Below are 25753 nucleotides of genomic sequence, written 5' to 3'. Positions count from 1 at the left end.
TACTCTTGCGTGATCCCTGCAGTGCATGCAACAGGCACTCGTCACTACCACTTTTCACTCTGGCATTGTTCACTCTACCTCATGAGTGAGTGTCTGGCACTCTTCACTCTTTCCCGGCTGACTCACTCTGGCACTCAGACGTGGCACAACATTATGTGAAGACATAAACATGGCTGCATGACTCCGAATAATGAGAAGGGAGTAAACTGTGAATTTATACACATACTCATGAACACGTTCTCTCTCTCTCTCTCTCTCTCTCTCTCTCTCTCTCTCTCTCTCTCTCTCTCTCTCTCTCTCTCTCTCTCTCTCTCTCTCTCTCTCTCTCTCTCTCTCTCTCTCTCTCTCTCTCTCTCTCTCTCTCTATCTCTCTCTCTCTCTCTCTCTCTCTCTCTCTCTCTCTCTCTCTCTATCTCTCTCTCTCTCTCTCTCTCTCTCTCTCTCTCTCTCTCTCTCTCTCTCTCTCTCTCTCTCTCTCTCTCTCTCTCTCTCTATCTATCTATCTATCTATCTATCTGTCTATTTATCTATCTATCTATCTCTCTATCTCCCTCTCCTTCACCCTATTTCCCACTTATTTTTCTTCTCCCTCCCCCTCCTTTTTCTCTTCCCCTGTTTCCCTCCCTCCTTCACAACACCCCTGTCAGATAATCCCTCAACAAACACACAGAACAAATAACAATTACAGAGGATCCTAATTTAGCTACAACTCTGCCCTCGACGTTTTGAGTTCCTCCTGCTGATTTTGGCGTCCTGCTGTGGAGTTTGGCGAGGATTTGGCGTCCTCTTGTGCAGTTTGGCGAGGCTTTCCCCGGATTTGGCGATTAAAGCTTTTAATTGAGTGATCATGTGCGCAGTGGGGAAGCGTGCATTCGCACGCGCGCACGCGCAGTGCACACGCATGTGTGGTCTACACACACGCAAATGTTGATTTACACGCATGAATCTGTATAATGGCTTACATGCACGCATACACTCACGCTCATACGGGTACACATGCATGAACATTTATACATGTGTGTGTGTGTGTGTGTGTGTGTGTGTGTGTGTGTGTGTGTGTGTCACTCTGCCTAGCGCACTCGCGCCTGCACGGACGCAGGCACACGAAGGCGCACCTGACAGGGAAGAGGAGTGGCACAATCCTCGGTTCACTCGCCTTGTTTCACAAAGCTGGACTTTTCCTCCTATTCCCAAGTCGCGGGGAAGCAGGTAAGCCTGTGGGTTTAGCGCTTCACGCTGGTTAAAATAATATTAACCCTGTGTGCCGAGACGCCAAATACTGCCAGGAATGTTGAGAAATCTGTTGCGCAGCCGACCAGAGAGAGAGAGCGAGAGAGAGAGAGAGAGAGAGCGAGAGAGAGAGAGAGAGAGAGAGAGAGAGAGAGAGAGAGAGAGAGAGAGAGAGAGAGAGAGAGAGAGAGAGAGAGAGAGAAGAGAGAAGAGAGGGAGAGAATAGATAGAAGAGCATAAGGTAAGAAAAGAGATAGAACCAAACGAAAGGCATGAGATAAAGAGAGAAGACGCAAATGATGATCGTCTCTAGGCACCATGATGGTAATGCTGGTGCAGTAGTAAGGATGAATGGGAGGATGTTGGCACCTGGAGAAGAAGTTGATATCCTTGGGGTGAAATTTGACTCCAAACTAACCATGAAGAACCACGTTGTAAATCTTGCAAACAAGGCAGCCAGGAAGCTTACAGCACTTCGCCGTATCTCCCATCTGCTTGACAGTAGGGGTTGCAAGATCCTGTACGAGGCACAAGTACGCTCACACCTTGAGTATGCTCCACTTTCTTGGTTTGCCTGCCCCCCCTCTCATCTGCGACTGCTTGACAGAGTAGAGAACAGAGCAAGACGTCTCATCTCTCGCCTGGACCCATCCTGGATAGATCTGTCATTTCAGCAGAGCCTTCAACATAGGAGGGATGTGGGTGGCCTTACTGTTATGTACAAGACCAATATTGTCAAAATACCACACTTGGATCCACTTCGAGGACAGCGTGAAACAAGCTTTTATGCCACAAGACGGGCAGAAAGCAGCAACTTCACTCTGGCTGTACCCTTCTCCAGAACATCACTCCATCTGAGATCATACATACCCAGGATGACTCGAGTATGGAACACATTCGTACAGCATAATGATGTCAACGAGATAAAGTCAGTTGATCAAATGAAAATGCTGGCCCACAGATGGCTCAACTTCATCCTGTTCCCTACTTGTATGTCTCATAATAATAAAAATGCTTTCAAATGAGCTGATGTAGGTAACAGCTCTTAGCTTGCCAATAAAGTTAGGAATCCTTAACCTGTAAATAGCTGTCAATAAAGCTAGGGATCCTTAACCTTGTCAAACCCTGTGTAAAAAAAAAAAAAAAAAAAGAGAGAACAGAGATAGAAGAAAATGATAGATAACATGAAAAATGAGAGATAGAGAAATGAATAAGTAATAGCAAAAGCGGCAGGAAAAGCAAGAAAAGAGACACGGAACACATATGGGAGGAACCAGAACAAGGGGACACATTGGAGGGACCAGAACAAGAAGACACAAATCGAAGGGGCACAATGAAGGGCCACAAGGAGGGGCCACAGATGGACCCTGGTCACCCAGGTGAGCCACACTGACAATAAAGTCGCAACTTTATAGCTATAAGGGCAATAAAACCTTGGGACTGACTCCATACATACATACACAAGTGCACGCCACACAAATGAACCCCGTCTGTCATATAAATGACGTGGGGCCCAGGAGCCAGATCTTGACCTACCCTCACAGATTCGGCAAGGTAATCACAGCCAGATAACTGCATGAAAATGTTGTGTGTAAAAGTCTCAGTGATGGAAGTGTGATAACAAGAAGAAACACTGGTTATTATTGTAATTATTATGAGTGTATTTTTAAGTAGCGACGAGACTTTGAGGAGAGAGTCGAGTTGTTTGTGTAAGCTGGGAGACGAGGTGGGGAGAGAGGTGGTGGGGAGGGAGGTGGTGGGGAGAGAGGTGTTGGGGAGATGTGTGGTGAGGAGAGGTGGTAGGGAAAGGACGTGGAGAGAGGAGGTGGGGAGAGGAGGCTGTGGACAGGATAGAAGTCAAATCGAGTAAATGGTGGAATAGTAGGGATGGGAAAGGAATAGAAGGGAGTAGAGGAACTAGTGGGGTGAGTCTCTCTCCCTCTCTCATCCACTAAAACTGTGGTGTGGGCGGTGCCGTTGAAGGGTTAACTCAGTACTATGATAGAGGATGATTAAGATGATTACAGGTCTCACGGATTTACTGCACCACCACGATAGACTCTTCCGCCCTCCACAACCTGCTTTTATAAATGTTGTACAACCCGCCGAGGATAAAAACTGCCAAATAGGTGTCTATATAAGTAACAAATGACACAGTCTACACTCACTTCAATTGTAATCCTTCTCTATAATCTTCACCTTTTTTCTAAATTTTTGTATCGTAAAGCCCTTTCGTATGGCATAAAGTATCTCCATCGTCATATTTACGTCATCATTCCACTAATCATTCCTCTTCTCTCATGCACCTACCCTCGACCACAAATTTCTGCTGCACACGCTAGCATTGCATTCCTCAGTCCTCATCACTACGCCTCGACCTTCTCATCATTATTTCCAGTCTAGTCAACCATTCTTCCATCAGTCCCTCATACTTCTCACTAATAGACATTACTTCTAAATTATTCATTTTTTTTTTTTTTTTTTTTTTTTTTTTTTTTTTGGGGGGCTTACGGACAGTTAGATTTGTTTTCCCACTTCCCGTAACCGCTGGTCTAGATATTTTTTTTTTACCAGACACCAGACGCTCTTGAAAAATAAAATATGTTCGTTCAGAAGTATATTCATTAAAGTCTGCTTTTTATCTCGTCTACATATTTGTCTTCATGTTCTGAAAACAGGCAGCATCCTGAGCATAACTCGCTTAAATTTTCCTAATTGTGATATACACAAGGCAATCCAAACTTTGGTGTTACGCCTTGGCGAAAGTGTCTCCCACTGGCACTGTCTCCCTCAATAATAACCCTCACACTTGGTTCAAAATTCTTCAAACATTCACTGAACACTTACCAGAATATATTTATTTCTCGTACACTCCTCTCGCATTCAGATGTATAAACACTTTCCAGCGTCTCCTGTCCCAGTGTATTCTAAATCATACAGTTTTTGGAGTTATAGAGTTATGGAGTTATAGTTACACCTTCTTTTCTTTTTCCTAATTGTTATTTTCTGTAGCATCCTCAGTTACACCCGATTTAATGGCTAAAACTCCTCACTGTTCCAACTGTCCCATTCTCTTTAATGTAATTCCACTCATCGCTATGTTATCAGCTTCTAATCATTCGCTCAACATCAGCAGTCAGTCTTAGTATTCTTACTACGTCTACACACATTCATTCCAATACCACAACCTTAGAATATCCATGGTTTTATTTTTCTTTACAATTTTCATTACGAGGAGTCACCAACCCCCATCTTTCTGGTATTGTAGTCGCCATTTATTACGCACAAAACTGTGTGGAAAATAATCCAGTTTATTTTTCCCTTGGGAAAGAAAATGTTAAGAGATTAAAAACTATAAAACCACAAGAAAGTAAAGTGTGTACTGGGAGTAAGAAGAATTTAATAAGATTTACCTGTCATTTTGAGCGCTCATGAGACACGAAAAAGATCAGGAAGCCTTCCAGTGCAAAACATTTAACATGCTTCCATTTCTTCACTCATGACGGCAGTGGCTCCCTGCATGGCTGCTGTTAAACATATTGCTTAGTTCATGACGACACAGCCCCCATAGAACTATTAAATTCTAGTTCATTACGCGATTCGCCGGGAATTTATAGAGGCAACTCTTGCGTTGTCTTCCTGCACCATACATGTGATATGCCTGTGGCTGGTTTTAAGAGTTCTTCTACCTTCGCAGCCAGATCTTATCAATTACCCGGTCAACCAGGCTGTTACTGCTCTACACCCAACCATGTAACAGTATAATATATCATATAATGTTGAATCATTCCCTGCATGACCAATATTCCCTCTATTTTTATCCATGTACGAAATGGATGTATATGTGGCAGCAATGTACACATATGTGGCAGCAATGTACACATATGTGGCAGCAATGTACACATATGTGCTACTAGTAACAACTAACATTATATACAGAATTAACATGGCTTTTATAGTTACCGTAGTATAATTCGTATAACAGTATAACGCACACTATACCCATATAATCTTCCCTATAACAGATTGCAAAACATATAACCGGGCGTGTTTATTTAGTGAGTTCTCTGAGGTGAGGGGAGACCCAAGGCAAGGACCACGAACCCTCTGAGGGGAGCAGCTGGTCCTCTTCCCACGGAGTCCCCGGGCAAAGGGAAACAAGGGGAGGTGGGGAAGAAGGAAGGGGGTGAGAGAAGGAACACGATAGAGGGGTAAGAGAAGTGAGATGGGAGGTGAGGGATGAGAGAAAAGAGTTGAGGAAAGGGAGAAAAGAAAGAAGGAAGTATGGAAGGAATGATAGAAGAAAAGAAGAAAGGATAAGGTTTAAGAGAAAGAGAACAGTAAGGTGCTGCAAAGAAGAGAGTGGATAATGGGGAGAAGAATAATGTTTGAGACACTAGGATAAAGATAGGGCTAATAAGTAAGTGATTAGTAAAGGTAGGGAGACGATTGAGAGATGAAGGAAGTGAACGGGAAGAAGAGAAAGTGTAGATGACAAATGGGAGACAGAAAGAAAATAGGAAATAAGAAGCGAAATCAAATTAAGAAAAAAATAAGAGGATGCAAGAGACGGTAAAAGCAGGATGAAGACGAATATAGGATAGAAAGAAGAATACGAAAGAAAAACAAAGCAAAAAGGCAAAAAAAGGGCAAAATAAAGAGTAAGAGAAGAATAACAACAAAGAATCTGCATACCTATGTTAAATAAGAGAAAAATCATGGGAGACGAGGAGAAGAAAGAAAGGAAGTGAAAGAAACAAGGATACGAGAGAGAACAGAGTGAAGACAGCATAAGATAGGAAGGGTAGGCCAAAGGATAGTGGAAGTGGCACAGTTTGAAAAATCAACATACAGTGAGAGTCAGTGAGAGATTGACAGTGACAAGCAACGACAATAAAAAAAATGACAGTGACAATGAGAATGACAATGAGAGTGACAAACAATGACAGTGATAAACAGTGACAAACAACGACAATGAAAACAATGACAGTGAGAATGACAATGACAGTGACAATGACAATGACAAACAGCGACAATTACAAACAATAAGAGGCAGATGGCAGACTGAAAATGACACAACAGACAGTAACAAAAGATTAATAAGAGACATTGGCAGAAAGAAAATAACAGATATACTCTGACACACAGTCACAGACAACAACGAACAATGACAGTGATAAAAAAGAAAGCAGACAAAAGACAACAATACAATGTCTAACAAACATCAACAAAAAGCACCTACAATAACAGACGCCAATAAGAGCCAAAAAAAAGCACCAACAACACCAGCACAATAGATGGATACTCGCAAATTCTGTCTATAAATGTATAGAGAATGAAGGGGAAGGATCAATGGCCGATAAAGAACATAAAAAATACAGGATTAAAAAGGAAGGTCGACCATAAAGTCCAAAGAAAATGGGAGCATTAGTGGAAGGATGGTAATGAAAGGGAGAAAGAGAGACAGATAGACAGACAGACAGAATGCGAAGGTAATATCAGTAACTGCGGACAGAACAAGACACAAGGGTCTTCAGTATCGCGGTGGATACTGAAGGAAGGGACAGCACCCTTGAGCGCATCATTTTTGTCAAAATCTTCAGGAAATGAACAGAAGCGGGTTATCCACCGAACATGTTGAAGAGAGCAAAGGTAATCCCAGTCTTCGACAGAGGTGATACAGATGACACAAAACTGCAGACAAACATCCCAGACAAACATCACACGCAGTATAATGAAGAAAATATTAATTGGGAAAGCACAAATAAATAGTCAGAGACGGGAATTATTATAATTTTATTATTATTATTATTATTATTATTATTATTATTATTATTATTATTATTAGTAGTAGTAGTAGTAGTAGTATATGGGTAAGAACTAAACTCGTAGGGTTCATACAGTATCTTATGAGTGGTAATCGAGTTTGTTTCAAGGAAGGGAAGGATAGCTCCAATTCCTTGGATGAAGACTGTATTATTGCATCAAAGCCATCCCCCCTTCCTCCCCCTTGAAAGATAGAGAACGAAAGTCATCTTAGCGGAGCCAAGACTCAGAAGCATGAAATACTTTATCACTCTCATAACACAAGTCTGGGCACACTGCGGCGCTGCTTGTTCTTGGACTGCAAGAAGGCTGTCGACACCGTACCACGCAGAAGAATGTTGCTGAGGAGGGAAAGTTGCTGGTTTTCAAGAGGAAATTGGACTAGTATCCAGTCCAATATGTGATAACCGTTAGGGGTCATGGGCAACTAGTTGTAACAGCCTAGTTGAATAGGCAGTCAATATTGAAACCTCTCCTTAGGCCTTGGCTTAGACAGTAGACTAAGCAGTCAACAGTGATGTCAGTTCTGGCTTAGTAGAACTCTTCTCGAGAGAGAGAGTACCATAGTACACGCATATATACATGGAACGAGAAACAGGCTAGCACACACACACACACACACACACACACACACACACACACACACACACACACACACACAAACACACACACACACACACACACACACACACCTGGTGACCGAGAGGCACAATGAAACAATCTTAATTACTCATGTGGTACTTGTTAAGGATGACGCACAAGTGTACTGATGAAGGAAGGGAGAGAGAGAGGGAAGAGACAAAGAGGGGAGAGAGGGAGTGGGAGAAGGGAGAAAAAGAAAGGGTGTGAGGGGGGAAGAAAGGAAAGAGACAGTAAGGGTGAAAGGGAGTGAGAGGAAAAGGGAATGATTGTATAGGAAAGGGAGAGTTAGGAAAATGTATTGGGAGGACGGATATCAGTATAGAACAAAATATAAAGAGGTAATAATTAGGGAGTACAGACCCATACCTGCATACAGTGCAAAATACCTCAGTGAACATTACGGGTGCAGTGAGCGCACTGAAGGATAGCTTATTCAATGTGAAAGAACAACTACGAGATTACCAACATAGACCTGGATGTCTTTAAGAAGGAACTGGATAACTTCCTCAATTCATTTCCTCGTTAGATGGACTATGGTTCATGCGTACATCTAGCATCAATTGCCTGGCTGATTAGGACATCCACTGGGAGGTCTGGTCTGGGACTGGGTCGCGAGGGCATTGAGCCCCACAACACAGTCCCAGCAGACTCCAAGAACACTGGTCAGTGCTGACTGGAAGTCTCACCATCGACTAAGAAAACACATTAATGTATTTTTGCATATTTCGACCTCCAACTGCGGTCCTCTTCAGCAGAATGTAGGAGTGGAAGCTGAAGCATGATATGAAGGTTTTTTGAGGCCAAATGGGAACAAGATTAGGCATGGGACACTCGTGGAGCGTTTTATTCATGTTGGATGTCACAATAAATGGTCGTTGAACCGCCAGGTGTCGTGTCAACTCTATTGCCAATCAGCAAAGTCGCTAACCAATTTCGGTTATGTTGAGAGCCCGAAAATGTTTTATTCTCTGCGAACGTGGCAAGAGAACTCAGTTTCCACTGACTTTTAGCTAGGTTGAAGTTTAATTTGGAATCTACGAGAGCTGACTTAATTACCTTTCTTTTATATGAGAATTGATTTTATATGTGATGTTGTCTTCATTCCATTTCATGGTGTGGTTTAGATGCTTCATGTGTAGGCAGAGAGCTGAGTTATCCACTGGTCACTTCTTACTGGTCACTTCTTACTGGTCACATCTTACTGGTCACTTCTTACTGGTCACATCTTACTGGTCACTTCTTACTGGTCACATCTTACTGGTCACTTCTTACTGGTCACATCTTACTGGTCACTTCTTACTGATCACATCTTACTGGTCACTTCTTACTGGTCACATCTTACTGGTCACTTCTTACTGGTCACATCTTACTGGTCACTTCTTACTGGTCACATCTTACTGGTCACTTCTTACTGGTCACATCTTACTGGTCACTTCTTACTGGTCACATCTTACTGGTTACTTCTTACTGGTCACATCTTACTGATCACATCTTACTGGTCACATCTTACTGGTTACTTCTTACTGGTCACATCTTACTGGTCACTTCTTACTGGTCACATCTTACTGGTTACTTCTTACTGGTCACATCTTACTAATCACCTCCTACTGGTCACATCTTACTGATCACATCTTACTGATCACTTCTTATTGGTCATATCTTACTGATCACTTCTTACTGATCACATCTTACTGATCACTTCTTACTGATCACTTCTTACTGATCACATCTTACTGATCACTTCTTACTGATCACATCTTACTGATCACTTCTTACTGGTCACATCTTACTGATCACTTCTTACTGATCACTTCTTACTGATCACTTCTTACTGATCACATCTTACTGATCACTTCTTACTGGTCACATCTTACTGATCACTTCTTACTGATCACTTCTTACTGATCACTTCTTACTGGTCACATCTTACTGATCACTTCTTACTGGTCACATCTTACTGATTATAACGGCTTGTTTTGTAGTATGGTAGCGGGGTGTGAATGATACGTCTTCTTACTTTATTGTTAAGTAGTGGTGGGTTACACAGGCTTGTGTGTTTGTGCCCATGGCCCGGGCAGGGCCATGCCCACGAGAGAGAGCTGGGAGTACTTGTGTCTTGATGCCAGGCCGCTGTGTGAGTGAGAGCGAGGCAAGTCTGGGCATACTGAAGTGGCAAGGCCTATAGATGGCAGCACCAGCATAGCGCGAAATATGAACTAAGCTGGCAGACAGCATGGGCTGTCTGTGCAGACAGTACAGGCTGTCTACATACGCTCGGCCACCTACCGCGCGTCGTCCCGACGCGACAATACTGGTAGTAAAAGAAACTCGGTCTCTCTCTCGTAGGAACAGGGCACAGAACACAAAATAAAAACATATATATACATATGGACATGGAAAAAAAAACTTCCTACAGGGAGGGAAGAAAAAAACATGTGGGGTGTGCTAAACATCGTGGTCATAGGCAGTGAGCGTCGATGGGCATCACTGCACGCCTTCCTGCGTCTGGACAGATACTGCAACACGGGAGACATCGCTGCGGCTGAGCTGTGACGTAACAGGGTACGGTCTCCTCTGGAACGGTGAAGCAGACATCGTAGGAGTCGCTGCAGGTTTTCACTCAACCTGGGGCACGACATGCTGGTGCCCTCGAGTGAGGCGTCGACAAAACTCGGCAACTGGGCAAGTCTTCTGGCAAGCGACTCAGAAGGACACTTCTCGACTGGTACTGTCGCTGGGCTGTCACTGCCGGCGAGCGTGGAGCGAGTTGTGGAGCGAGTCGTGGCAGAGACGACTGGGCGAAACATCTGGGAGTCGTAACATCATACACCAGACTGCAGTGAGCGAGCTAGCAGTCAAAGTGACATCATCTTTGTGCAGGCTGCTCACTGAAGCTTGTGACACGAGGCTGACACAGCGCCTGCCGACAGGGCTGGCTGCGGCTTGACGAGTATCATCTCTCGACAGTTGGAGTTATAGCAGAGGTTAGTCTAAGCGTCCCCAGACTTGTTTCTCTAAATATAACTGCACTCTGACGGTCTGGAGGTGAAGTGAAACAAATCTCGATGGGAATCGTAGCAGGTACGATTCTGCAGAACAACACGAGCGACGAGCATAAAAGCTTTCTGTACAAGGGGGCTCATACGCTCAGGGCTGAGAAATCAGCTGTCAAACACTGGTCAGGCGGGTGGGTGACTTAGTGGTGCAACTCAAGGGTCTGACCACAGACCTCACTGGACACACGGAAAACTTACAAACACACCGCTGTACATACGGTACAACATGGCTTAACTAGCAAATGATGCTTTTCTGCGCATAAAACTGACACTAAGACATATTCTAAAATGTGAGAACACTGACTGAGAGGAATTAATTAACACACGACATATATCTTCTCTCATTGTTCTCGACAATCCTGAAATAATTACTAGAACACTCGATGTGACATCATGTGATGTCAGGCGTGATGTCGCAAGGTGATGTCAGCAGCAGTGACGTCAACAGACATCTCGAGGTGACGTCAGGCAGACATCGTGAGGTGACGTCAACAGACATCGTGACGTGACGTCAGCAGACATCGTGAGGTGACGTCAGCAGACATCGTGAGGTGACGTCAGCAGACATCTCGAGGTGACGTCAGGCAGACATCGTGAGGTGACGTCAGGCAGACATCTCGAGGTGACGTCAGGCAGACATCGTGACGTCATGAAGTCGGGCAGCATCGTGGGTGACGTCAGCAGACATCTCGAGGTGACGTCAGGCAGACATCGTGAGGTGACGTCAACAGACATCGTGACGTCATGAAGTCGGGCAGCATCGTGGGTGACGTCAGCAGACATCTCGAGGTGACGTCAGGCAGACATCGTGAGGTGACGTCAAGAGACATCGTGACGTCATGAAGTCGGGCAGCATCGTGGGTGGCGTCGATGTGATGCGGGCAGCAGACCACAGCATGAGGCCTGGGACATCTGGTAACTCACGTGGCTTTGTAGGTCTACGTGACATCGCCCACACCCACGTGACGTCGTAATCCACGTAGCTTCGAGTGGCCTCGGGCACTCGGATACACAGCACTGGCAATGAATTCATACGAAAAACAGCAGAAAACACAGCAGAGGGAGTGGGCAGTGGTGAGTGTATGGTAGTGTGGTGGCGAGGAGCGTGCGTGAGTGTATGGCAGGGCGGGCATCTGGCCATTCCTCCTCCTCCTCCACCCACAAACACGTGGAGAAGCTCACACTGGACGCAGAAATCACCACAAAACTCACCTCTGGCTTGCTGAAACAGCTGTGCTGAGCTGAACAACAACAGCAACATACAAGTGACGCTGAACACGTGACTTGAGAAACAGCGTGGGACACTGTAGCGTGAGACGCTGGGACGCCACGTACAATTCTCGAAGAAATTCGGCAAATTTCGGCTGGATCCTGCTTGTACCTGTGTCTGGATGCTCAAACGTGCAGACACGACATCAGGATAACTCGTTGAGAGACGGATGCTTCTTGTGTAGGGTGATGAAGTGAAGATGACTTCATACCTCTTCCTCCTCCTCTCCAGGCAAACACAACTGCTGTGAGCACCGCTGTCACCATTTATAATGGGGGTTATTTGGTAGGCTGTAAGCGGTGGTTAAATGATATACGTCTTCAGAGGCTTCTTACTTTATTGATAAGTAGTGGTGGGTTACACAGGCTTGTGTGTTTGTGCCCATGGCCCGGGCAGGGCCATGCCCACGAGAGAGAGCTGGGAGTACTTGTGTCTTGATGCCAGGCCGCTGTGTGAGTGAGAGCGAGGAAAGTCTGGGCATACTGAAGTGGCAAGGCCTGTAGATGGCAGCACCTGAGTGGCGCGAAATATGAACTAGTCAGAGCAGACGGCTAGGCTGTGTGCTCTGACAGTACAGGCTGTCTACATTTGCTCGGCCACGCAACTCGCGTCGTCCCGACGCGACAATACTGGTGGGCCCATAGGTATAAAGGAATTACACTAGCTACCCCAGAGAGGGACTGGCTTTCGCTGACTAGTAAATAAAAAAATGGACAAAAAAAATGCAACAGGCAAAAAAAAAACTCTCCCATCCAGGGGAAGAGAAAACTGGTTTGCCCGCGCTGTTTCTTCGAGTAGAGAGCCCGGAGACGTCAGCACTGGAACTAAAATCTTCTATATACAGGTTGTCCGCAGGGCTGAACATCAGTTGACCACTCGTCTACTAACGTTGTTGCACGCTCACATCTGCAAACAATGACTGACAGTAGCATTTCCTAAGGTGTGACATGTAACTCGGAGGGCAGCACTGCCCTGACCGTAATACAGGCTTCTTTTTTTTTTTCCTTTAGTTATAAAATACTGGTGCACATACATACAATAATACTATATCCATGGAATTCATTACACTCTGGGTACCCTTCCAAAAGTATTTACATAATTACATGATGTTGTCCACCCTGACTCTATTATCGACTAGCTATACAATGTGTGTGCATTTATACCCATTTCTGCAAGCAAACAATTAGCATAACTAGCGTAGGAGTCGGACAAGTCAGTAGGTACGTCAATGTCACAGAAATGTACTGTTGTCCTGGGTCGCAGGCCATAAGTATGGAGCCTTACTGGGCCGTCTTCCATACCAGTAGTAGTGGGAGAAGGGATAGACGGTTTGTCCCTAACATTAGTCTGATCGTGGCGTTGCAACGCACGCGCCTCCAGCTCTACTTCGGCCTGCATATGGTCCACATACTTCATGTGATCAAGGTGGGCTTCCTTGATAGTTCCCGTAGCAATCTCCCTCACCTCGAACTTATTGCCACGGAGCTGTCGTAGGACACGGTAAGGACCCACAAACTTTGGGACAAGTTTGTGCATACCTGGGGTCTGCACTGGGTTGAGCAACATAACTTTGCAACCTGGTTCCACTTTGCTTTCCTTGGCGCGGGCATTGCGCTCAGACGTGAACCTATCAGTAGCTTTCATAAGGTTCTCTCGTACCCGCTGGAAGACAAACTGCGTTGTCCTCATCTTTACTACACTGGGGTTATCAGTATCGTAAGTAGGTCTAGGTGGAGTAAACAGAGTTTCATATGGTAAGCGCTTGTCATAGCCATACAAAGCAAAATGAGGTGTCTCACCGATCGAGCTGTTGAGGGAGGAGTTTAATGTACACTGAACATCTGGGATAGCCTCATCCCATGTAGTACAACTTGGGTTAACGGTTACTCTGAGCACCTCCAGGACTTTGCGATTTGTACGTTCAGCAAGACCATTACTCGCAGGGTGGCGTGGAGCTACTGGCGCTTGATGAATGTTGAATCTGGAGCAAAGATCCTGCATTATGCCATTTATAAACTCAGACCCATTGTCTGACAGAAGGACACGTGGGCAAGTATGACGAAGAACAACATGCTCACGGAAAGCACTAGCGACCGTTTCTACATGATCACTTCTTACTGATCACTTCTTACTGATCACTTCTTACTGATCACTTCTTACTGGTCACATCTTACTGGTCACATCTTACTGATCACTTCGTACTGGTCACATCTTACTGGTCACATATTACTGATCACATCTTACTGATCGCTTCTTACTGATCACTTCTTACTGGTCACTTCTTACTGGTCACATCTTACTGATCACTTCTTACTGATCACTTCTTACTGGTCACATCTTACTGATCACTTCTTACTGATCACTTCTTACTGATCACTTCTTACTGGTCACATCTTACTGATCACTTCTTACTGGTCACATCTTACTGATCACTTCTTACTGATCACTTCTTACTGATCACTTCTTACTGGTCACATCTTACTGATCACTTCTTACTGGTCACATCTTACTGATCACTTCTTACTGATCACTTCTTACTGATCACTTCTTACTGGTCACATCTTACTGATCGCTTCTTACTGATCACTTCTTACTGGTCACTTCTTACTGGTCACATCTTACTGATCACTTCTTACTGGTCACATCTTACTGATCACTTCTTACTGGTCACATCTTACTGATCATCTTACTGATCACATCTTACTGGTCACATCTTACTGGTCACTTCTTACTGGTCACTTCTTACTGGTCACATCTTACTGATCACATCTTACTGATCACATCTTACTGATCACATCTTACTGATCACATCTTACTGATCACATTTTACTGGTCACATCTTACTGATCACTTCTTACTGATCACTTCTTACTGGTCACATCTTACTGGTCACTTCTTACTGGTCACATCTTACTGATCACTTCGTACTGGTCACATCTTACTGGTCACATCTTACTGATCACATCTTACTGATCACATCTTACTGATCACTTCTTACTGGTCACATCTTACTGGTCACATCTTACTGGTCACATCTTACTGATCACTTCGTACTGGTCACATCTTACTGGTCACATCTTACTGGTCACTTCTTACTGGTCACATCTTACTGATCACTTCGTACTGGTCACATCTTGCTGGTCACATCTTACTGGTCACTTCTTACTGGTCACATCTTAGTGATCACTTCGTACTGGTCACATCTTACTGATCACATCTTACTGATCACATCTTACTTGTCACATCTTACTGGTCACATCTTACTGATCACATCTTACTGATCACATCTTACTGATCACATCTTACTGATCACATCTTACTGATCGCTTCTTACTGATCACTTCGTACTGGTCACATCTTACTGATCACATCTTACTGATCACATCTTACTGATCACTTCTTACTGATCACATCTTACTGATCACATCTTACTGATCACATCTTACTGATCACTTCTTACTGGTCACATCTTACTGGTCACTTACTCAACGAATGGTTTTCCAGTGTCCAGTCTGACCTACGTAGACAGACTCACAGGTGTTGCAGGGGATGCTGAAGACTTCTTGTGTTTCGAGTGTTACAGGAGTCTTGTAATATTTGGTAAAAGCAAATATCGTAATTTTTTTGAGATGAAAGAATGCTCTTTCAGTGATTTTTACTTCGTTTTAGGGCTATGCCAAGGTGACGAGGACAATAGGGGCTCAAGGAAGCTTCCCCATATGTTTCTCTGTTCAAGGGAATCGAGCCCGGGAACTTGAATTTGTAAGTCGAGTTAATACACCTGTAAGCTACATAGTACTCCGGTAGAGGGATAACGAAGGTGAAACGATGGGTGGGAAGAGAGATGTGGTCCAGAAAGATGAGAAAGAGTAAAATAACCGGAAGGACATGATTCGAACTAATTTAAAATGGCTAAACTTAATCTAGCCTAACTTAACCTAACCTAATCTGACTTAATCTAATCTAACCAAAATTAGTTGCAGTTGATGAAGAGACACAAACAGCAATTGAAGTCAGTGCAGCAGGCTTTGTCGAATCTGGTGCTAGCACCAGACGAGAGAGAGAGAGAAAGAGAGAGAGAGAGAGAGAGAGAGAGAGAGAGAGAGAGAGAGAGAGAGAGAGAGAGAGAGAGAGAGAGAGAGAGAGAGAGAGAGAGAGAGAGAGAGAGAGAGAGAGAGAGATGAAAATAGGCGTTAATACAAATAAACAAATATTTTAAAAGCAGTGCTTACTGGCGTACCTTAGTAGTTAGTAGTACTTTCCAGTATACCTGGTTCAATATCTTTGTTCCTAAGGATTCTGCCAGTGTTAGATCTCAAGATGAGATCTGTTTCATATTTCCTTTTATAGTTTCGTAAACGATTTAAATTAACATAAGTTCGGAATTAGAAAATATCATCAGATGATTATGTGAATGCCCATGACGGACATAATATTGTTCTTATGAGTTTGGGCTGCGCGTTTGTGCTCGTTGACAAGATTACCTAAAGTTCGTGACGTTTCTCCTACATTAATCTTGTCACACCCGAGACTTGGAATTTCGTAGACGTCAGCTACTACTGCGTTATGGTTATTGCTTTTGCGTCTCGTGAGGTTACGAACAGTAGATGATGTTACAGAGGCGACGTTACTTATGCTTTCATGTTTAGTTTGGATGCATTTAATATTTGTATGGCGCGTTTCTACATTTAATGAAAAATAGTGTTGGGTATTGTAATTTACTAAAAAAAAAAAAAGAGAGACTGTTGTTGATAGTTCCACACTTCCAGGAAACAAGAGCTACGAATCCCAATTAGACGAAGAAAAAGTAACATCAACAATCTCTCTTTTTTTAATGTAATTTAAACAGGTAGGATAACACAGCATTAAGGGCACGAAATGTAGAGAACAAGAACGTAGAAGTTTGTACAGAATATGAAGAAGTGTTACTGAATAGTTTAAAACGAGATTTTGCCACAGCGACGAACCTGGCCTATGGTCGGGCTCCAGTAACAGAAAAATTCTCGGAACTCATCAAAGGTAAGAAAGGTATAGAGATGGAAAGCAAATCTAAATCGCTGGATTGCAGATACAGACCAGAAACTTAGACATTCTTACCATACGGAAGAAATTGCATGAAAACCATAAATATTTCAACAAGTATGCGGCAGCCTAGGCTAAACCTCTCTGTAGAACTCTGTAGAACTGGTCCATCAGTCAGACGTGGCTCAGACACTGCGGATAAAAAAAAAGAGTGAAGAATCCATGTTCAGTAATCCACTAAACAGGACTAGAATGATTGATGTTGATTTTGTTTTCATTAACCCGGCCGTCCTTATAAATCACATATCTGACATATGAAGTAATCCCATAAAATTCGAGAAAGAAATGGACATGGCCACACATGCAGCTCCTGGGCCGGATTCATGAAGTTCATTGTTTATAAGGAAGTATAAAATACCACGAGCATAAGCGCTCATATTTTCCTTAGAAAGAACTAAGATAAAAGTGAAAAACAAGACGACTTGAAGAGAGCAAACGTAGTTACTCTTCACAAAGGAGGCAGCAGATCATTGCCAAAAAATTATAGGCTAGTACCACTAACCTAACTCATCGTCAGTCTTTGAACGAGTGATAAGACGTCCAGTTACACTAGGGAAAAGCAAAGTCTGCTTACTCAAAACACCAAAAATAATATATATGTAGTGGGGAGATCGTGCTTGTCACTCCTGAACCATCACGTCAGGATTACGGAGGCATTGGAAGGAAATCAAAAAGAAGATGGAATTTACGAGGACACATAACAAATGTGATCACTGAGTGGTAGCACATACAATGAGGTCAATTGGTATAACAGGAAAAGTAAGCAAATGGATATTAAATTTTTGACAAATCGCAGAGTAGCAGCAAACGATACAAAATCTAGCATTAGGAAAGTGAAAAGCTCAGAACCCCCAAACCACAAACATGGCGCCTTTGTTGTTCATGATCGTAAGGGCAAATGCAAATAAAAACACTTGCCACAGCCTCGCATCATCATCTTACGGATCATACGGAAAAGAGCTTGGCAGTATCCTCAGTAAAAGATACCTAAAAGAAAATTAGCAAGAAAGCATTAACAGAGTCTTCCAGTGGCAGTAGAAAATAACACGATAGTCACTTGAGACAAACTCCAGTTGCTCAAATGTGGATACAAAAAGGAACTCAGAAGAGAGACGATATAGAATGACCACGAAGAAGAAGGCAAAAAAAGCGAAGGATCTGGGTTTAATATTAGCAAACTTCTCATTTAGAGAAGACAAAGCAAATGTTAAGAAAGCTAGACAAGTGACGGAATGGATGACCAGAACGTTCAGAAGAGAGATAATACTTATGATGACCCTGTTCAAATCAGTTGTGCTCTTTCGACTGGAGTACGGCATCACTCAGGGCAGGGAATTCCGTTAATATCTCTGCCAGATGCCGCATCAACCAAGTTATGATGAATATGTGAGGCGGCGGGCCGCCAGCAACAACAGTCTGGCTGATAGGCAAACACCAGGGAAGCCTGGCAAATGGACGGGCTGCGGAAGCTGAAAAAATTCTAGAAACCTATCAAAGATACTCAGTTTAAAACGTGATGAAAGACACGCTGTACAGTGCACCTCTTCATCCTGTACCCTCTTCTCTTCTCCACGTTTACTCGCATCAAACTCCCTTTTCCAGAATTATATCCCCTTTCTTGCTAGCTCTCTCCTCCTCCATCTTACTAGCTTCCCTCCTTTACTATTCTCTGGCCTAGTTTGTCATCTCTTATTACCCCTCTCGATTTTGTACCGTTTTTTTAATGCTAGCAACAGTGTCAATTCTCTCTCTCTCTCTCCCGCTCTCCCTCCCTCCATATAAACAAAACACACCCCTCCGTGCTACATCGGGTTCCCTCTGCCGCTGGGAACAACCTAAATGCATTTTTGTACGTCATCTCAGTCCAGCTTAATCCTATTGTCAAACAGGATTTCATCTCCCGTTACCCTTCCAGAACCGCCTAAACATTCCGTTGCCAACTGGATTTAATACCGTTTTTTAATCCTGGGTTTTCCAGTCAACTTTATTCTATATTTACATCTAATGAATACAGTTCTGTATTATAATTTTATGTTAATATTATCATATATATATATATATATATATATATATATATATATATATATATATATATATATATATATATATATATATATATATATATATATATATATATATATATATATATTTATATACATATATATATATATATATATATATATATATATATATATATATATATATATATATATATATATATATATATATATATATATATATATATATAAGAAACGGCATATATATGTAGTGTCGAAAAGGTAAAACTGGTCAATTAGCAAGAACTTATTTAAAATTAAGTCCTTTCTAAAAAAATTTCTTTTTTACATTTAAAGATATATATACTTTTCATTTATGTTAATGTAAAAATTAATAATTTTGTACCAAAAGAACCTTAGAAAACTTACCTAACCTTATTATAACAAACTAAATTTAATTTAGCCTAATCCAAATAAATATATTTTAGATAAGTTTATAATAATTTAATAATAAACAAACACAATGAAATATATATTTTTCTTAGGTTCAAAATGATTTTTGCTAAATTATTGCATACCCAAATTTTCGCTTTCCTTATTCGGCAAGAAGAACGTTGCTATTTAAGCCAAAATTGCAAGTTTTACCTATTCAGCACGACTTATATATACATACATACATATATATATATATATATATATATATATATATATATATATATATATATATATATATATATATATATATATATATATACTGCGTGTATTGTACGATTTTTGGGAAGGAATCTTCCATTGGTTTTTGGCAATAAATCTTTCATTTTTTTTTGTCTGTAAACTCGATTTTTTGCTATTTTACTTACTATTTTTTTGGGGCACAAAACTAGGGATTTCTGGCACTGTGCCTTTGATTTCTTACATTGTACGTGTGACGACACTATACCTGTGATTTCTGACATTGTAGGTGTTATTTCTGACACTGTCTGACACTGTACCTGTGATTTCTGACACTGCCTGTGATTTCTGACACTATATGAGTGAAATATTGAAATCCCAGTACGACTCTGTGTTTAGTGAACCACTAATCGGTCTGAGGATCGACGACCCAAATGATTTCTTCATGAATGAGCCTCAAAACTCCATAAATGTATGCCAGATTTCTGACATTACCCTAACTCCGATAGATTTCGAAAAAGCCATTGACAACATGCCCATGCACTCAGCCCCGGGCCCAGACTCGTGGAACTCTGTTTTCATTAAGAACTGCAAGAAACCCCTCTCGCGCGCCCTAAGTACACTATGGAGGAGGAGCTTGGACATGGGTGAAATTCCAGTCACTTAAAACGACGGATATAGCCCCACTCCATAAAGGTGGCAGCAAAGCATTAGCTAAGAACTATAGACCAATAGCTCTGATGTCCCACATCATAAAAATCTTTGAAAGAGTGCTAAGAAGCAGGATTGTAAATCACCTGGATTCCCAAAATCTGCACAATCCAGGGCAGCATGGGTTCAGGGCAGGTCGCTCCTGCCTCTCACAACTACTGGATCACTATGATATGGCCTTGGATGCACTGGAAGAAAATCAGAATGCAGATGTAATATACACAGACTTTGCAAAAGCATTTGACAAATGCGATCATGGCGTAATAGCCCATAAAATACGTGCTAAAGGAATAACTGGGAAAGTGGGGAGATGGATCTTCAACTTCCTAACAAATCGAACACAAAGAGTAGTGGTCAACAGAGTTAAATCGGAGGCTGCCATAGTGAAGAGCTCTGTTCCACAAGGCACAGTACTCGCCCCCATCTTATTCCTCATCCTCATATCAGACATAGACGGAGATATACATCACAGCACCGTATCATCCTTTGCGGATGATACTAGGATCTGCATGAGGCTGTCATCTGCTGAGGACGCGGTTAACCTCCAAGAAGATATAAATAAAGTTTTCCAGTGGGCAACGGTAAACAATATGATGTTCAATGAGGACAAATTCCAACTACTCCGTTATGGAAAACTGGAGGAGATAATAACTAGAACAGAGTATACTACAGACTCTGGCCATACAATAGAGCGGAAAAATAATGTAAGGGACCTGGGAGTAGTAATATCTGAGGATCTCACTTTCAAGGATCACAACAGTGCCATGATCGCACGTGCAAAGAAAATGATATGATGGATAATGAGAATGTTCAAAACGAGAGATGCCAAGCCAATGATGGTCCTTTTCAAATCACTTGTTCTCTCTAGGCTGGAATACTGCTGTACATTAACATCTCCATTCAAAGCAGGTGAAATCGCAGATCAAGAGAGTGTACAGAGATCCTTTACTGCACGTATAAGTTCTGTCAAGTACCTTAACTACTGGGAACTTGTACACGTTGGAACGCTGGAGGGAGACATATCATAATCTACACTTGGAAAATTCTGGAAGGAATGGTCCCAAATCTGTACACAGAAATCACTCCCTACGAAAGTAAAAGACTTGGCAGGCGATGCAAAATGCCCCCCCCCAAAAAGTAGGGGCGCCATTGGTACACTAAGGGAAAACACCATAAGTGTCCGGGGCCCAAGACTGTTCAACAGCCTCCCATCAAGCATTAGGGGAATTGCCAATAAACCCCTGGCTGCCTTCAAGAGAGAGCTGGACAGAAACCTAAAGTCAGTGCCGGATCAGCCGGGCTGTTGCTCGTACGTTGGACTGCGTGCGGCCAACAGTAACAGCCTGGTTGATCAGGCCCTGATCCATCGGGGGTCCTGGTCATGGACCGGGCCGCGGGGGCGTTGATCCCCGGAATAACCTCCAGGTATACCGGTGACATCGCACACTGTACCTGTGATTTCTAACACTGTACCTGCGATTTCTGAGACTGTACCTGTAATTTCTAACACTGTACCTGTGATTTCTAACACTGTACCTGTGATTTCTAACACTGTATCTGTGATTTCTAACACTGTACCTGTGATTTCTAACAATATACCTGTGATTTCTAACACTGTACCTGTGATTTCTGACACTACCCGTGATACCTAACACTGTACCTGTGATTTCTGACACTACCTGTGATATCTAACACTGTACCTGTGATTTCTGACACTACCTGTGATATCTAACACTGTACCTGTGATTTCTGACACTACCTGTGGCATCTGACACTGTACCTGTGATTTCTGACACTACCTGTGATATCTAACACTGTACCTGTGATTTCTGACGCTACCTGTGGCATCTGACACTGTACCTGTGATTTCTGACACTACCTGTGATATCTAACACTGTACCTGTGATTTCTGACGCTACCTGTGGCATCTGGCACTGTACCTGTGATTTCTGACACTACCTGTGATATCTAACAATGTACCTGTGATTTCTGACAATGTACCTGCGATTTCTGAGATATGCCTTTGATATACCTTCGATGAATTTCGAGAGTATATCTACTCTCTGAGCCCGGCCATGGGCCAGGCTCGTCTAGTGCTTGCCTGGTCAACCAGCCTGTTGCTGCTGGAGGCCCGCTGCCCCACATATCCATCACAGCCTGGTTAATCTGGCACCTGGTGAAGATACTTGTCTAGTTTCCTCTTGAAGGCTTCAACGCTTGTTCCAGCAGTGTTTCTGATATCTTCTGGTAAGATGTTGAAAAGTCTGGGACCCCGGATGTTGATACAGCGTTCCCTTATTGTCCCCACCGCACCCCTGCTTCTCACTGGGTTTATTTTACACTTCCCCCCATATCTCTCAATCCAGTATGTTGTTATGGCAGTGCGCAGATTTGGGACCAAGCCCTCGAGTACCTTCCAGGTATATATTATCATGTACCTCTCTCTCCTCCGCTGCGATTTCTGACACTGTACCTGTAATTTCTAACACTGTACCTGTGATTTCTGACACTGTACATGTAATTTCTAACACTGTACCTGTGATTTCTGACACTGTACCTGTAATTTCTGACACTACCTAGGATTTTCCTTGTCTGCCTCCACAAATGGACTGTTCCATCCCCCACATGCAAATGATCCCCACAGATCCGTGTTAGAGGGTAGTAGTTTGATCAAGGCTATCTCCTACCAATGCATACTTAATTGTGGCACGCTGAGCCGCATACTGCCTTGCATGCTGTGCTAACCCATCATCGTCAGAGATTATATCACAATTTTTAATGACTCTCCCAGCTGGTAAACGAAGACAGAATTTTACTGCTGTCACATTACTGACTGGATTTTAGCTGTGTATAAACAATTATATGTCACCTTATTTCAGTGTCAGATCTCAAATGTTTTGTAAGGCTGAGCAACCTCTGATACTTAATGTTTTTTAACCGAGAATATATTAATTTTAGTGAAAAAGTTGAAATTTCTTAAAAGAAATATTTTTAAATATTAAGTTGGGTCTTTCCTCTCCTTCATTGGATCGAATCTCATTGTCTCCTACTCTCATGATCTCTACCGCTGCTAAGAGTCTGAAGCCGATCAGAAGAGGCATTATAGTTTTTGCTCTGAATCCATCGATTCTAAGCCTTTTAGTTATGTTAGAAAATTTGCAAATTTGCATTGACATATCATGACCACATTGTTACTAGCCTGTGCATGAGAAGTGTCCGTCAGTCAAGATGGAGGTTGTCTAGTACAAGTTTACTTGAGTTATTTTACGGAAAACTTGCCACTTGGCACCTAGACACCTCAATAACAAGCCCAACTTCCTAGAAAACTTGCGACTTTGCACCTAAACACCTCAGTAACAAGCCCAATTTTCTAGGAACAAATACACCACTATTGAAAGTTTAAAATCGGCCAGGAAAGAGCATTCTCAATTCATCACACGGAAACCAAATTCGGGAATGATTTATATAAAACTGACTAGAAGGCGCCTGCACATGCCAGTAGTTACACGAACATTTCCCTAGGTACAGCTCACCAGCCTTCAAAATTTGCAGCCTGTCGGGTGAAGCGTTCTCAAGTAATAAGCGAAAACCTTGGAGGAAGGTGAAAATTTATGCAAGCTCTTGACGCTTTCCCTTCGAGGATACCTGATAGAAAGTTAAACAGATATATAACGTAAACTTAAAGACTGTAAACAGGAGAGCAGAAGGACAAGAGGAAGAGGAGGGAGGCGAAGGAGGAAGCGGTGGCGGAGAAAGAAAATGAGCTGTTTTAGGATGAGTACGAAGAAAAGGAGGAAAAGCGAGGAGGATTAAGGAGAAGAGGAGGAAGAAGAGATAGAGAGGAGGGAAGGAAAATGATCATGTAATCAAAGGCAGCAATAACAGCACCAGCACAAATATGGTAATGTTGGGAAGTAAAGGGGAGAGAGAGATTAAAGAGACACGAGGGGAAAAGCGAACAAAGGGGAAAGAGGCAAGAAGAACGAAGAGAAGGGAGTAGCCAGAATGGAAGATAGCCCTGAGTAGTATTTTGTGCACTAGTAGCAGGTAGTTTCACTGGTGGTATTAAGTAGTTCTAGCGGTAGTAGTCAGTAGTTTGTGGTCGTAGACCGTAGTTGTCGTGGTAATAGTCAGTAGTTGAAGTGATAATAGTAGATGTAGTGGTAACAGTCAGTAGCTGTAGTGGTAATAGTCAGTAGTTGTAGTGGTAATAGTCAGTAGTTGTAGTGGTAATAGTCAGTAGTTGTAGTGGTAATAGTCAGTAGTTGTAGTGGTAATAGTCAGTAGTTGTAGTGGTAATAGTCAGTAGTTGTAGTGGTAATAGTCAGTAGTTGTAGTGGTAATAGTCAGTAGTTGTAGTGGTAATAGTCAGTAGTTGTAGTGGTAATAGTCAGTAGTTGTAGTGGTAATAGTCAGTAGTTGCAGTGGTAATAGTCAGTAGTTGTTTTGGTAGTAGCGAGTAGGAGTAGTAGTAATAGTCAGAAGTTTTAGTGGTAGTATTCAGTAGTTTTATTGATAGTAGTAGTGGTAGTAGTTAGTAGTTTTACTAGTGCTGAATAATTTTAGTAGCGGTTGTCAGTAGCTTACTGGTAGTAGTAAGTTTTAGTTGTAATAGGTAGTTTTAATATTAGTAAAATGTAGTAATGGAAGTAGTAATTAGTTGTGGTAGTAGTAGTAGTAGAATTAAGTAGTTGTTTGGCACAGTAACTGTGTGCGCGCATGTGCGTTTGCGTGGGCATGTTTGTGTAGTGACTGCGCCCTGGTGATAGTTTATGTTAATGAAGTTAATGAGAGAGAGAGATAAATGCTGTGTAATACCGGGAGAAAATCTTGTGTGTGAGTCTCTCTCTCTCTCTCTCTCTCTCTCTCTCTCTCTCTCTCTCTCTCTCTCTCTCTCTCTCTCTCTCTCTCTCTCTCTCTCTCTCTCTCTCTCTCTCTCTCTCTCTCTCTCTCTCTCACTATCATTACGAGTACAAATGGATATTCCCTCCACCGTTGCCAGCTAGGAAGCAACACAGTGGAGGTATCTTGTCCCAGTGTTGCCAGATGCTGACCATTCTTTGCTTCCCTTCCCCTTTAAAAGCCGGTGATATCAGAACTTCAATATATCTCTATACAGTGTTGCCACATGCTCTGACATTACTCCGCAGCCTTCCCCCCCCCCCCCTCCACATTTAACAAACACACACAACGGTGCTAGAGGCGATCACCAACAATCTGACTGGACAGAAACCTGGATGCTATTAGCAGACAGAGGATCGAGCCTT

The 25753-nt window shown here is 42.7% G+C and overlaps 1 protein-coding gene across 3 annotated transcripts in view; it reads left to right on the top strand.

Moving 5' to 3' along the window:
- The window catches only part of LOC128685942 (protein sax-3-like), a 1098442-nt gene that overhangs the window by 782945 nt on the left and 289744 nt on the right, over positions 1 to 25753 (top strand). The gene's annotated exons all lie outside the window — the stretch shown is intronic.

This window comes from Cherax quadricarinatus, chromosome 9, assembly GCF_038502225.1.
Source record: "Cherax quadricarinatus isolate ZL_2023a chromosome 9, ASM3850222v1, whole genome shotgun sequence".
NCBI classification, from domain to species: Eukaryota; Metazoa; Arthropoda; class Malacostraca; order Decapoda; family Parastacidae; genus Cherax; species Cherax quadricarinatus.
Note: the sequence above shows the minus strand (reverse complement) of the source record. Positions and strands in the feature narration are given on the sequence as shown.